General features: G+C 38.0%; 1 non-coding gene across 1 annotated transcript; it reads left to right on the top strand.

The window, feature by feature from the left end:
* The first annotated feature begins 11,281 nt into the window (after nt 1-11,281).
* Trnam-cau lies at nt 11,282-11,353 on the top strand. The gene has a single exon. It is a non-coding gene; the product is annotated as a tRNA-Met (tRNA).
* Nucleotides 11,354-12,866: the final 1,513 nt, after the last annotated feature.

Here is a 12,866-nt window from a genome sequence, read left to right as displayed (position 1 = left end):
AGTAAATGGTAAATCGTCGGGGTGGTCTATATTTTTAGCCACTTAGCATTTTATAGTTTTGCGAATTTCTTCGGTCGAATTTATATCACGTGGCAGGCATTTCCAAAGCAGCTCATTTAAAGTAGCTTATAGGTCCTCAGTGTGGTCTCCTTATGGAGTGTTCAACGTTGATAGACGGGTTTCTTGACTTACCCGCAGCGATTTTGTAAACAGTTCCCCATGGGAAATCGCTGCCTTGTGTACTGCAGTAATTATTCCACGAATAGATCTTGTTAGAGTTTATTTTATCAGTATATTGTTTTTTCAATTCGTAGTGTGTATTTTTCCTTTCGGCTCTCAATTGTTCTTCATGTGTTCTTGGATATCTTCTTCTGTCCCTTCTTAGTTGCTTCGTCATTTTAAGTTAACTGTCTTGTCCACCATGGAACTGTTTTAAGTGTGGATTTAGCATTGCTTGTATATTTCGGTATACGAATGTTAGCTGTTCCTAACTTGTTAGCTGATATTATTTTTGTCAATTCTCCCCGTATTAATTCTAGATTATAAAAATTTTTATATGTTCTGCTAGTTTTATATCAACGTTTTCAATATATTTTTTTGGCAATCTCAACACGACACCCAACAATGACACATGTACACAGAAAACTAACACTTTGAGCCCTGAAGATGATCTCAATAAAGATCGAAACGTTGGCACGATAAAGAAACTCTTTTTCTAAAACCTACGTCACACCAGACCGCATCTCACGATCTCCGAATAATGATTTTCAATATTAATTTCATCTTCCCTTTGGCCATATTTATTTATTATTAATTCACTATTTTCGTGGTCCGCGTGACCAAGTAATACAAGACAATTAATTAAGGCTTTTAGTTGAGATGAAAAAAAGCTAATGGCACGAGAGGGATTCGAACCCACGACCTTCGGCTAGATACGCCGCTGCTCTACCACCTGAGCTATCGTGACCTCGATCCACTCGGACATTAACTCCCCATCTCAAACTCATAAGGTGGGGTTGAGATGGGGAATTGATGTCCGAGTGGATCGAGGTCACGATTGCTCAGGTGGTAGAGCAGCGGCGTATCTAGCCGAAGGTCGTGGGTTCGAATCCCTCTCGTGCCATTAGCTTTTTTTCATCTCAACTAAAAGCCTTAATTAATTGTCTTTTATTTATTATTTTTGTGTATTTAAATACGTTGTGTTTAAATTTTGTTTTGAATTCGTCCCAGTTGGCTTCTTTTACTTGATATTTACGTCCTTCGTAATTATTTGACAGATTAGGGTTTAATACACCGTTAAACATATCAACATGCATTTATCTATGATCTGATGCGCTCTCGTGATCCAGATTTTCCCAATGGTTAATCGTAGGAACCATACTTAGAGTTGAAATCGTTAAATCAATATTACTCTTCCCACCCCTGATTCGTACGTTGCTTTTCCATCATCCGAATTTAGAAAAGTCAATGCTGTTTCGGCCACGTATTCTTCCAGAATCTTTCCTCTACAGTCAGTTTTAAAATCAAACCATGAAAGAGAACGAGCATTATTATCTATTCCAATAATAAAATTATTGTTTATGAATTGTTCCTTTCATTACTACAGAAAGACGATTTAAGCACTTTTGTAGGTTCACTTGTCTATCACAATAATAACTAATTATAAAAAATTGTGGGTTTGAATTATCATGAACTTCGGTAACAACTAAATCTTCATTTGAATATTTCGAAAGTATAATTGCACTTATTTTATTATTTATTACGACTACAGCCGTACGGTTTTTACTCATACCACAACTAAATACTTTCCAAGATGTGTAAATTCTTTCGATTAAATATATGGTTCTTGGATAATTATGATATCGATTTCTCGTAGGGAAACAAAGTCATTTCATACTGAAAGCGAAGCACGGGAAAGTTGTAAATTATTCTGCAAACATTTTATACAGTGAGTCCCATTTTTGACTGAACGGTGAGTCATGGGCTACAGTTTATCATCTGTCTAAGCCGAAAGATAATCGCCTGATAAGATGGACAGTTCATATCGTAAGCCGTGTGTTTACAGTCGACTGTATTTCCGTTCTTTTCTTTAAGGGATTTTATAGAAGTTATCACAATTAATTGTAATTCTTAGCATAATATAGTTATAATAGTAATAATAATTGTGAGTACAAATAATTTGATTACACCTAAAATTTCTATATTGTATTCATCATTGTATAAATTCATTTTCACATCCTAGATGTATTTGTATAATTTAAACAATTTTTAAAAATCCCAGGCCCTGAAGATGATCTCAATAAAGATCGAAACGTTGGCACGATAAAGAAAATGTTTTTCTTAATCCTACATCACACCAGACCGCATCTCACGATCTACAAATAATCATTAATTGCAATCCGCTATATTTAGCGGTATATTGGCCAAATTACTTCTTTCAATTAATTAATCGTTTTATGTAAGGTTTTGGTTGAAATGAAAAAGTTAGTGCCACGAGCGGGATTCGAACCCACGACCTTCGGCTAAATACGCCGCTGCTCTAACCACTCGGTCACGATAGCTCAAGTGGTTAGAGCAGCGGCGAATTGAGCCGAAGGTCATGGGTTCGAATCGTGACACTAACTTTTTCTTTTCAACCAATACCTTACATTAAAAGATTAATTAATTGAAATATAGTATAACATTCCATATCGGTTATTAGAAAAATACACGTTTAAATCGTCATATGGGTAAGATTTCGATTTTAAAAAAGTGTGACATTAGACAATGGTCAAATTTACTTCAATCCACCAATGAATTATTTTTTCTAGATGACCGAAATGCCAAAATTGCAAAACGGGGTTTTTCCATTTGAGTAGATGTTTTAACCGGCCACAATTGGTAGAGCACTTGAGCCTACTATTTAGCCGAAGGTCGTGGGTTCGAATCCCGCTCGTGGCACTAACTTTTTCATTTCAACCAAAACCTTATATAAAACGATTAACTAATTGTAATTTTCTTTTCCCACTTTACAATCCTTCATTTTATGTTCACCAGTACAGTAGGGACTTGACAGTTTGCCTTCATATTCTTCAGCTTTCCCTCGGAGACAACGTGAACAATGACTTTTGACAAACAAATTATCAACGACGGAGCAAACTGACCACATAAGTTTTATTTTACTGAACATAATACGGTGACGAAGAGCAGGATTTACTTCGATAACATAGCTGCTTTTTCGTTTATTTTTAATGAGGCATTCGTGTGGAATATTTAAAATCGGGAACGGATCAGGTCGTTGACAAAAGGAATGCTTAGGTCATTGGCATACAGTAACTAGCATTGACGATTTGTCTGAGGAGTTTTGATTGGAATGATTGCATTTCCTGGATGTTAGATGGCTTGGCATAAACTCATAATACCAGTCCTTTACACGTTGTCCCAGTTAAGTCTATAAGGATAGTCAGGACGGATTTCGGTCCTAGAAGAATTAGTTGTTGTCCAAGTCATTGTGTTACGTTGTTTCTTAAGCCTTGTGTGTACATTCCACGTCAGTCTACTATCTAGGTATAGTCCTTAGTATGTGACTTGAATGGAAATCGTCATTTCTTTTTTGTTGATGTGGAGGGTAAGACTGTTTTTGTAATGTGAAAACTGAGTCCATTTTTTTTCATTCTTTCTTGTCCTCCACTTCTTGCACTAGTCATCGATAAGCTCGAAGTGTTCTTGGATGTTGGAGGAATTTTGGTTAGGATTACATGTAGGGGGCAAATTGTGGTATCGTCCGCGTAGATGGTCACGATGGTATTGGGGTGTACAGGTTAAACCAGTATTATAGATGATATAAAGGATGGGACCAAAAGTGCTTTGGGACGTTGTCTTTTATGGGTCCGATTTCCGAGAACTCGTTGCCGTATCTCATTCTAAAGCGACCTTACTAAACTTAATATTTTTTTTTAAAATGCCGAAAGTGTGTACTTCAAATTCTAATATATCAGTTTGGATTTTTCCTTGCGACGCACGACAGGACTTAAATAAATTCCTAGCGATGCCGGAATTATATTACAAGATAAATTAAACTCAAAAATCCAACCAGAAAAAAGACTGTAATTAGGATTTTTTTTGTTAAACTAGCCCTAGACTTAGAACAAAATTGAATTTAGCATGACAGGAATATAGAAGAGGCAATTATCCTGTGAAACACATACGTCAATAAACGATTAAATAATATTCCAAATCAGTAAGGTTTATATCCGAAGAGCAGAAAATCGTTTAAAAAATGTACATATACGGCTTTGTTCTATGTTATTTATATGTTTTCTTTTATAAAATTTCTGCAAAAGCGCAAATAATTGCATAACTGAATACCAAGTTATTTATAGGTGTAATTTAAGAAGAAATAGCAAACATGGCCTATATGTTCTAGTCCCGGATTCAATTAAAGGACACGTATTTGCTTATGTCGGGTTTCAGAAAGCGCCGTTCCCCCGAGGTAGTAGGAACGATTAGAGGTACAATTACATAAGGGTAGCCTCTGGAAAAAAAAAACAATTAAACAACGTTTACCATGATTTATATTACAAATTTAAATTCAATCCGGAAATTAGGGAAACTTAATCTCCAAAACAAAAAATAAAAGGGTTAATTGCCTGCAATCAGCGCCAAGTTGTGTAACAGGAGTTGCGATTGCTATGGTGATGATGATGATGATGATGGATACTAGGAATCAGGGTTTGTGCTCCCCAGGCACTGCAGCCTTCTGGCTAATTGTATCTTCCTAGTTCCCTAGTTCAGTGCAATAGACTCAATCCTTCTTGTTAGAAGTCGCTGCTACATTATTTTTGTTTTGTATCCCAGGTTGTCTTTATTTAAGGGTTACTTCGCATTTGAAAATGACATAGGAGGCAGTTTCTTTTTACACATTGCATAACCTAAAAATAGTATCATCATCGAATACAGCCATGATATGTAGACGCTTTCTCAGTTTCCAGAAACTGGTATGTATGACGCTCCTCGTGTGCTACTTAAACCCCATTAATTGTTGCTACTTGTATCAGCATAATTGATCGGAATATTTCAAAATTTTCTACCGTATCTAATGATAATTCTCAATAGTACATTTCTTTTTTATAATATTGTCAAGGAGCAGTATTTTCTTAAAAGAGTTCTTCCTCGGACTTTCAGAAGACGTGTCACTTGAATTAAGAAGAAGGATGAGGGGCCAACATGTTGGCCGTGGGGACAATTTTGATCTGTCTTCAAGAAGAAAGTAAATGGGACGTTTTTGACTAACTGGATTGGAAAAAGACACATTTCTTTGCCACGTCACATATAGAAGATTTTAGATTTTAATGTCGACTTTGTTTTATTATATTTATTTTAATGAGCTGTTTTATTACTCTTTCTGTATATTTTATTATCCGTGGTTAATGGCTTTGATTATTATTATCATCGGAAAAGAGTGGGTGGGTGGGGGTTTGCAACCGTGAAAATAATTTGAACCCTTTCTTGACAAACTTTGCCTCAGGGCAACACAAAATTTAGCAAATTTGCTGAAACTTAACTCATGATAATCCCTGTCGGGCGAGTACAGTGTTTCTTTCTAACCGACTTCATCGAACGTTGAACTACTAAAATACTAAAATTGTTGATTGAAGATCGACTTTTGTCGAAATTGTATTGATTTTTATTACAAACTTTAGGAAGGAACATTTGCATGTGTACACAGTAAATCACGGCGAGGCAATGGTTGAGGAAAATGTCTGAGAAACTTCCCGAGTGCTAAAGAGATAAAGAATGATATATAGAGCTTTCGAGATTTTACACCCCAGCGCCTACTTAAACTAATGAAAAAGGGGCTTGCGTCTAACGAACGCCGGCATGTGAAAAGAGCTCACAATTAAACACCCCAAGAAAGGCTGATAGAATATAACCTCTTCATGCCATTTCCTAAAACTTCGGTCGTTCTAGTCTTCACCATAAAAGAAACCGTCTGGCTACACATGTACTAGGAATTAATCTTTATGTAAGGTATTGATTGAGATGAAAAAATCAGTCTCAGGAGCGGGATTCGAACCCACGACCTTCGGCTAAATACTCCGCTTCAATTTCGATGTCTTTTATTGTATTCTAAAATTTGGAATAATGTCATATTCCATCATGCAACGGTTTTAATTATTCTTTTTATCAAAGTTCTTGGTGGAGAAGAAAAAAGTTAGTGTTACGAGCGGGATTCGAACCCACGACCTTCGGCTAAATACGCCGCTGCTCTACCACTCGAGCTATCGTGACTTCGATCCACTCGGACACCAACTTCCCATCTCAACCCACCTTCTGAATTTTCCCTCCTTTTTTATAATCGCAGCCTTTTCTCAACCAATATTTTACATAAAGATTAATTAATTGAAAAAGGTTATTTGGTCAATCGGACCACAAACTCTAATGGATGTACTAGGGATGTTTTAATGGTAATTCAAATGATTGCCTTTCTGTCATGCATAATTTTCTCATAGATGGTCGAAATCGCTAACAGAAACCGAATAGCTGAATATGGTATGCGAGTGCAGGAACTCAAGTCACCTGTTTAAACACCATGAGCATGATTAAGCGGAGCCTAGACAGACATGGCAATCATGAAACATCTGACAAAGATTAATGCATAACGTTTACTTATTAACAAAGCCCTTTTAATAAAGGGAGCACCGTCTCGACTTTCTATTAATTAAATCCTTGACAAAATGATATTAAATAGTGTGCATAATGTAGACAATTAATTAAAAAAGGGGGAATAGCAATTACTACACAAATTACAAATGTCAAAAATGGTTTAATAAAAACCAATAAATTCAAATGGAACGGGCATTCATATTAATTTATCAGTCCAGCCACCGAGGTTGTGCTCCAGTGGGGTTGCTAGGTCAATTCAGCACACAATGAATGCAGTTCCAAACTCATTCGTACTCTTGCTCATTTTCAAATAGTTCACTTCTGTTTACATACCATTCATTCAATCAGGGGGTGGATTGCTCGATATTCTTCCATCACCCTTTCATTCACATTAACCAGTAGAGACATTATTAGTAAATATTTTACACTCCCACCCACATTATGAGTGAAGTTAATTAAAATAATTTTAAGGCTCGGTTTACACGCGAGTCTAGAGGAGGTTAAAGTTAGTTCAAATGTAAAAGTAATGTATGTAATGTTTTTTTTTTTTTGCTTTATGATCTTTGCATATTAGCCATGACGAATTTTTTATATATGTTGTTCAAATTGGGGGTTATCGGGAAAAAAGGACCAGAGGCGACGGTGGGAATCGAACCCACGACCGCGGCGTGAGAGTCTCTCATGCTAACCACTCGGCTACCGCGGTCCCCGTATGTAATGTTCAAGTAATGTAAAAAGCCACACAGTCGTCCACACGGGCGACATACAGCTACTCGATATGTCGCGGAGTTGGTTGCCCTACCTGATTGAGTCGAGCGAGTCTTAAAAATCTCTGCAACCTTTCTTCGTAGGTTGAATATAACTCAAAACCCATTAGATTTCGTGTTCCGATTGGCCAAATAACATCTTTCAATTAATTAATGTGCGGGATTCGAACCCACCACCTTCGGCTAAATATCAGAAAAATGGCAAAAAGGAGGGAAAATTCGAAAGGTTGGGTTAAGATGGGAAGTTGGTGTTCGAGTGGATCGAGGTCAGGATAGCTCTAGTGGTAGAGCAGCGGCGTATCTAGCCGAAGATCGTGGGTTCGAATCCCGCTCGTGCGATTGACTTTTTTATCTCAACTAAAAACCTTAATTAATTGTAATATATTAATTGGTCAAGCGGACCACGAAATTAGTGAATTTTAATTCTTAGGAATGTTTTGTACGACCAGCTTTTTTTTCAAAAACTCTGTTCTGAGATTCAAAAACCCGCCAAAATTTACCCATGTAATTATTATTGAGAAAATAAATTTGGTGTGCGCGAGAGGTGAGCATGAAAAAGAGCTGGTTCGTTTCAATGAGTGAGCCGTTACTTAAAATGAGAGGTTTTTTCCATCTCTACTTTAACAGTGATATTATGAATTGAACGTCGCTTAACTCTGAACTTGGTTTAACCCACCCTCGACGCCGTTCAAAGTTGAACGAAGATCATCGTTTAAACTCGGTTCAAGACAAATTGATCAGTCAGTTTTTGAATTAAACTCGGTTCAGGACTGTGTCTAAAACAAGGGGCTCTCATTCTAATATAAAACAATTTTTATTAATTTGTTTCTGGTGGTTATATTAAACAGGTTTTCTTCAGTATCCACCAGTTTCTTTTTTCTTTGTTAACTAGCGCTAATCTGACTTGACAGTCAACACTACAAGACTTTACTGCGACCAGTTTGGACATACGGACTGGAATTGTGGCGTTTTGCCAAACCAACCAACATCCAGCGCATCCAATTTTTCCAATTAAAAGCCCTTGGATAAATCGTCCAAGTTCCTCACAAGGATCTCAATATTCCTTTTGTCAGTTTTTGATTCCAAAAATTTCACACCTACCTCCCGATTCATCCTAATCCGCTCGTGCCACATTCCTATCCTGATAACTCGCCAAGTTGCCCTAATAATCGACGATAGCCTTGAAACCTCCTTGCCGTTTATCCCTCAAATTGAGTGCCAGCATTGGCTGGTTTCTCATGGCATATCTCTTCTGGGTGTTGCGCTGTGACCGTGTATTAAAAACATATGAAAACAAATAAATCAAAAACGTTAATTAACACCGTTGGATTCAGTAGTGAGTAGCATGCTAAACATTGAAAGGTATGCAAACTATTTGTATAGTTGAATGTATTAACTTGATGTGTGAAGGCTACCAATTAGGTGACTATATCGTAATAAATTTGTAAAGTATGCTGATTTTTAAACAACATCACTTGCTCGAGAAGCCGGTTTCGAAGGTGCCGTTATGAGAAACGACGATTGTTCGTGCTAATCAAAAATCTTTTACTATGATTTTCATTTTAAGGTCAAAATTTAATGAAGGAAATGCATTATCTTGTCCTTATTTTAATTAAACATGCCTTATCACCGGATAATGTGCGAGATCGCAATGAACCTTTAGATTTATGCTTACTTTTTAAGGCAGTTTTAATGGTGGAGGCGCCATGAGTGCATGATTATCGTCTGTAAACAGGCTCATAAATCACAAGGAGTTTTACGACGTTATCTTCTGCAGCGCATTTAAAAACACAAGATTTAATATGCAAAGAATTACAACTACACGCAATACTCATTCACAATTACTGGGAACAAATCTTATAAAAAAACTAAGCAGTTTACAATATTTCAAGAAGAAACTATTAGTCCACATGTTTTCGGTTGGTCCTAGTTAACCAAATTAATGATTTAAATTGATTTATAATTTATATGTAAAGTGTTGTTTAGATGAAAAATTAGTGCCACGACTCGAACCCACGACCTCCGACTATATACCGAGGTACTCTAACCACATGAGCTATCGTGACTTCGATCCTCCGGACACCAACTCAATCTACAACTTCTTTTAGATTCTCAATATTTGGCATTTCAAATTTCTCGGAATCTGGATACTCGGTTACTCATGAAGAGTAACTGGGAATATGGTTCTCTAAGCACTTGAACTATCTTGACTTCCTTCCCAGAGACACCAACTCAATCTCCAACTTTTTCAAGTTTCCCTTTTTTTGGCATTTCAGATTTCGTGTAATCTGGATTCTCGGTAACTCATTAAGTGGCTCAAGTGGTTAGAGCAACTGGGAATATGGTACTCTAACCACTTGAATATCTTGACTTCCGTCCCAGAGACACCAACTCAATCTACAACTTTTTCAAATTTCCCTATTTTTGGCATTTCAGATTTGGTGTAATCTGGATTCTCGGTAACACATGAAGTGGCTCAAGTGGTTAGAACACTCGGGTATAGAGTCGGAGGTCTTGGCTTCGTTTTCCGCTCGTGACACCAATTTTACATCTCAACCACATTTTACATAAAAATTATTAATTAACTTTAAAAAAATCAAGGAGGCAATTAATAGTAATAAAGAATGTGTACATAGGACTACCCCTTTACGCAGTTTCACTTCTGTATTTCCTTATTTTAATATAAAAATACACACGCGGTTGTGGAACTATAACTATCACAAGGGTTATATGTTGTCTCTTTGAAAGGGCTACTTTTGAGAGTTTTTTTGAGCAAGGGTCAACGATGTCCCTCTTTCTTTGAGTACCAGAGATGTACCCCCATGGCTGACTCGGCCTATTCACGTACTATGAAAGCGCACATACTGATTTATTACATTCCCATATAGGTTCATAAAAAAAAGATTCTCCGCCGCAAAACCGACAGAGGTTGTCGCAGATAAATCACTTTTACACGGTTATGTGATTGTCAAAGAATCCGTTGGGATGTTTTCCGATAGGAAAAAAATCGCGACAACCCGGGATCCGCAAGTCGAAAAATTAGTAGAAAAAAATTACTCACGTATTTTATGGAAAACCCTTCGTGGGACGTGTCTCGGTTATACAAGTTAACGCTGTTAAAATAACTACGGGTGAAGGTTGACCGGGGGTCAGTTTTCATATCCAGTGTAAAAGCAGAATGAGAGACTATTGATCATCTGGCTAAATGGGAAATTGAACCTATTAATACGAAATGTAAAAACAATACAAATAAACAATAATTGTAGGATAAAGAAAAAAGAGGGTGACATTTACTTCTCGAATAATAATAATTTTATTTGATGATAAACAGGAAGCATAATCTATTTACCGTTTACATTGATTATATGAAGAACGTCGACTCGGAGCCGCACTTTTGGCTGATGGAGGTGCTCTGTATATACTGAGAATGTCATTATGTAGTAGACTAAGCTATTAATGAATTTATGACTCGGCGATGGAGACGACTCTCATGCTCTGGGTGCTTAGGGTGATTTTTCCAAGGAAATTCTTTGAGCTCTCTTTGGTTTGTTCTTGCCCTGTATTCACTGCCCAAGCGCCTAGAATCATCCTGAAGTATCGGGCATCTGAGTGACTTGGGCGTTAGTCCGGACGTTAAAGATTCTCGTTTCATCTAAGTTAATGGGAACTACATCCCATAGTGTACCTGTGAGCCTAGACAAGCCATACCATCAGCTCTGGCGTCTAGGGGTAATCAATGATGGTGGGAACCTTTCCCTTTTCTTTAAATTGTCAGCTTTGCTCTATCCTGCGACGGACTTCGGTTACCAAAACTTACCTTAAATCCGGGAAATGGCTCGCAGTTTCCAAAGCCCACGTACAGCGAAATCAGCAGAGTGGCGCAGTGGAAGCGTGCTGGGCCCATAACCCAGAGGTCCGTGGATCGAAACCACGCTCTGCTACCAGGTGTCAGCTTTGCTCTATCCTGCGACGGACTTCGGTAACCTAAACTTACCTTAAGTCCGGGAAATGGCTCACAGTTTCCAAAGCCCATGTACAGCGAAATCAGCAGAGTGCGCTGTGTTGAAAGCGTGGGGAATTAAAATAAAGAAAAGTAAAATGAACAGCAAAAGTAAAACAAAACCTTCTTGACCAAAAATAAATTTATTAACTAAATGGTAAAATTTATACAAACTAAAAGTAAATAGGCCTCAAACTTTCTTGTGGCAATTAATAATTAATAATTGATAATTAAGCGAACGGAGGAGCTTAATCGGTGGACAAAAAGGACTTACGGTTTAACCAGTTAGAGAAGCTAGGATCATTCCGCTGCAGAGATAATGAGCCGAGTGCATATTAGCCCGAAATTTGATTGACCTACCTTCTGTGATGGAAGGGGGCATTTGTCCCACCTAAACGTGTCCGTATGCGACCCCTAGCGCCTCGTGGCAAAATCTTCCCTTCTTACACCCTTTTCTTTAAATTCCTATGCTTTGGCAAAGGCGTCCTGGTAACTTAACCTGCAAACCTCAGGTAACGGGTGCAAAATTTGTCGTCGTTTCGATCAGTCTCACCTTAAAAATAACAACACGGGAGAGGGTGATTCCAAGTAGCCCCCGACTGAGGTGGCCGTGGTTTGAGAACAACTTGTACTTTAGCTGGAGGGTACCGGCAGACCGGACCCGGAAATAGAGTGCCTCCTCTGTCTCTCCGGGAGTGGCTGAAAGCTTTTGCTGGAAGCCAGAAAACTGGCTTTTTAAAAGCACATGTACAGATGTGCTCTTTTTTGCACCACCTCACTTGCTAGGGGATGAGACAAGTCCATGCATGTACTTGGTACTATCGTCCGTAGTATCGAGCGTCTGAGAGACCCCCTCAGTCTCATTTAACTCAGTTGAGTAAAATTGGAAATATCTGTGCAGGCTTTTGGAATCATCCGGATATGGATACCGACTAGGAGGGCCTGTTAATTTCTCAAGGGGCTTAATTTCACATCTGTTGTACATGGACGATAATGCTGTTTCTATCCAGAAAAGACCACCTAAGAATTCTACTCGGCATATTCAGGAGGTTTTCCTCCTCTTCCGAGAGGGCTGAGATTGAACGGCTTGCAGCAGAGACACGTACAAGTACCTGAAAATGGCACATGCACATGGATTCTAGCACGACGAAATAAAAAGTAATACTATGAAGAAAATTTGTCAACCGATTGAAAGCGATATGCAGCACGGGGATGGAAGAAGGGAATTGGAGTCATTAACTACTTCTGTATACCGGAAAGAGATGGGATCATGTTGGCCATGAAAGCCCATTACAGATGAGAATCTTACTTGAGCACGGCAGCGAGTATATGGGTCCCGTTTTCCGATTCTTGGAAAAATCAGGGTTATTTTATTGTATGTACAGTGTTTCGTCCCTAGTGTGTACTGAAAATGAATGTATTTATTAGCATGAATGGGTAGTGTGAGAGGGCCG

The sequence above is a fragment of the Cimex lectularius genome, unplaced genomic scaffold (assembly GCF_000648675.2).
Source record: "Cimex lectularius strain Harlan isolate CLEC.00 unplaced genomic scaffold, Clec_2.1 scaffold235, whole genome shotgun sequence".
Lineage (NCBI taxonomy): Eukaryota > Metazoa > Arthropoda > Insecta > Hemiptera > Cimicidae > Cimex > Cimex lectularius.
Note: the sequence above shows the minus strand (reverse complement) of the source record. Positions and strands in the feature narration are given on the sequence as shown.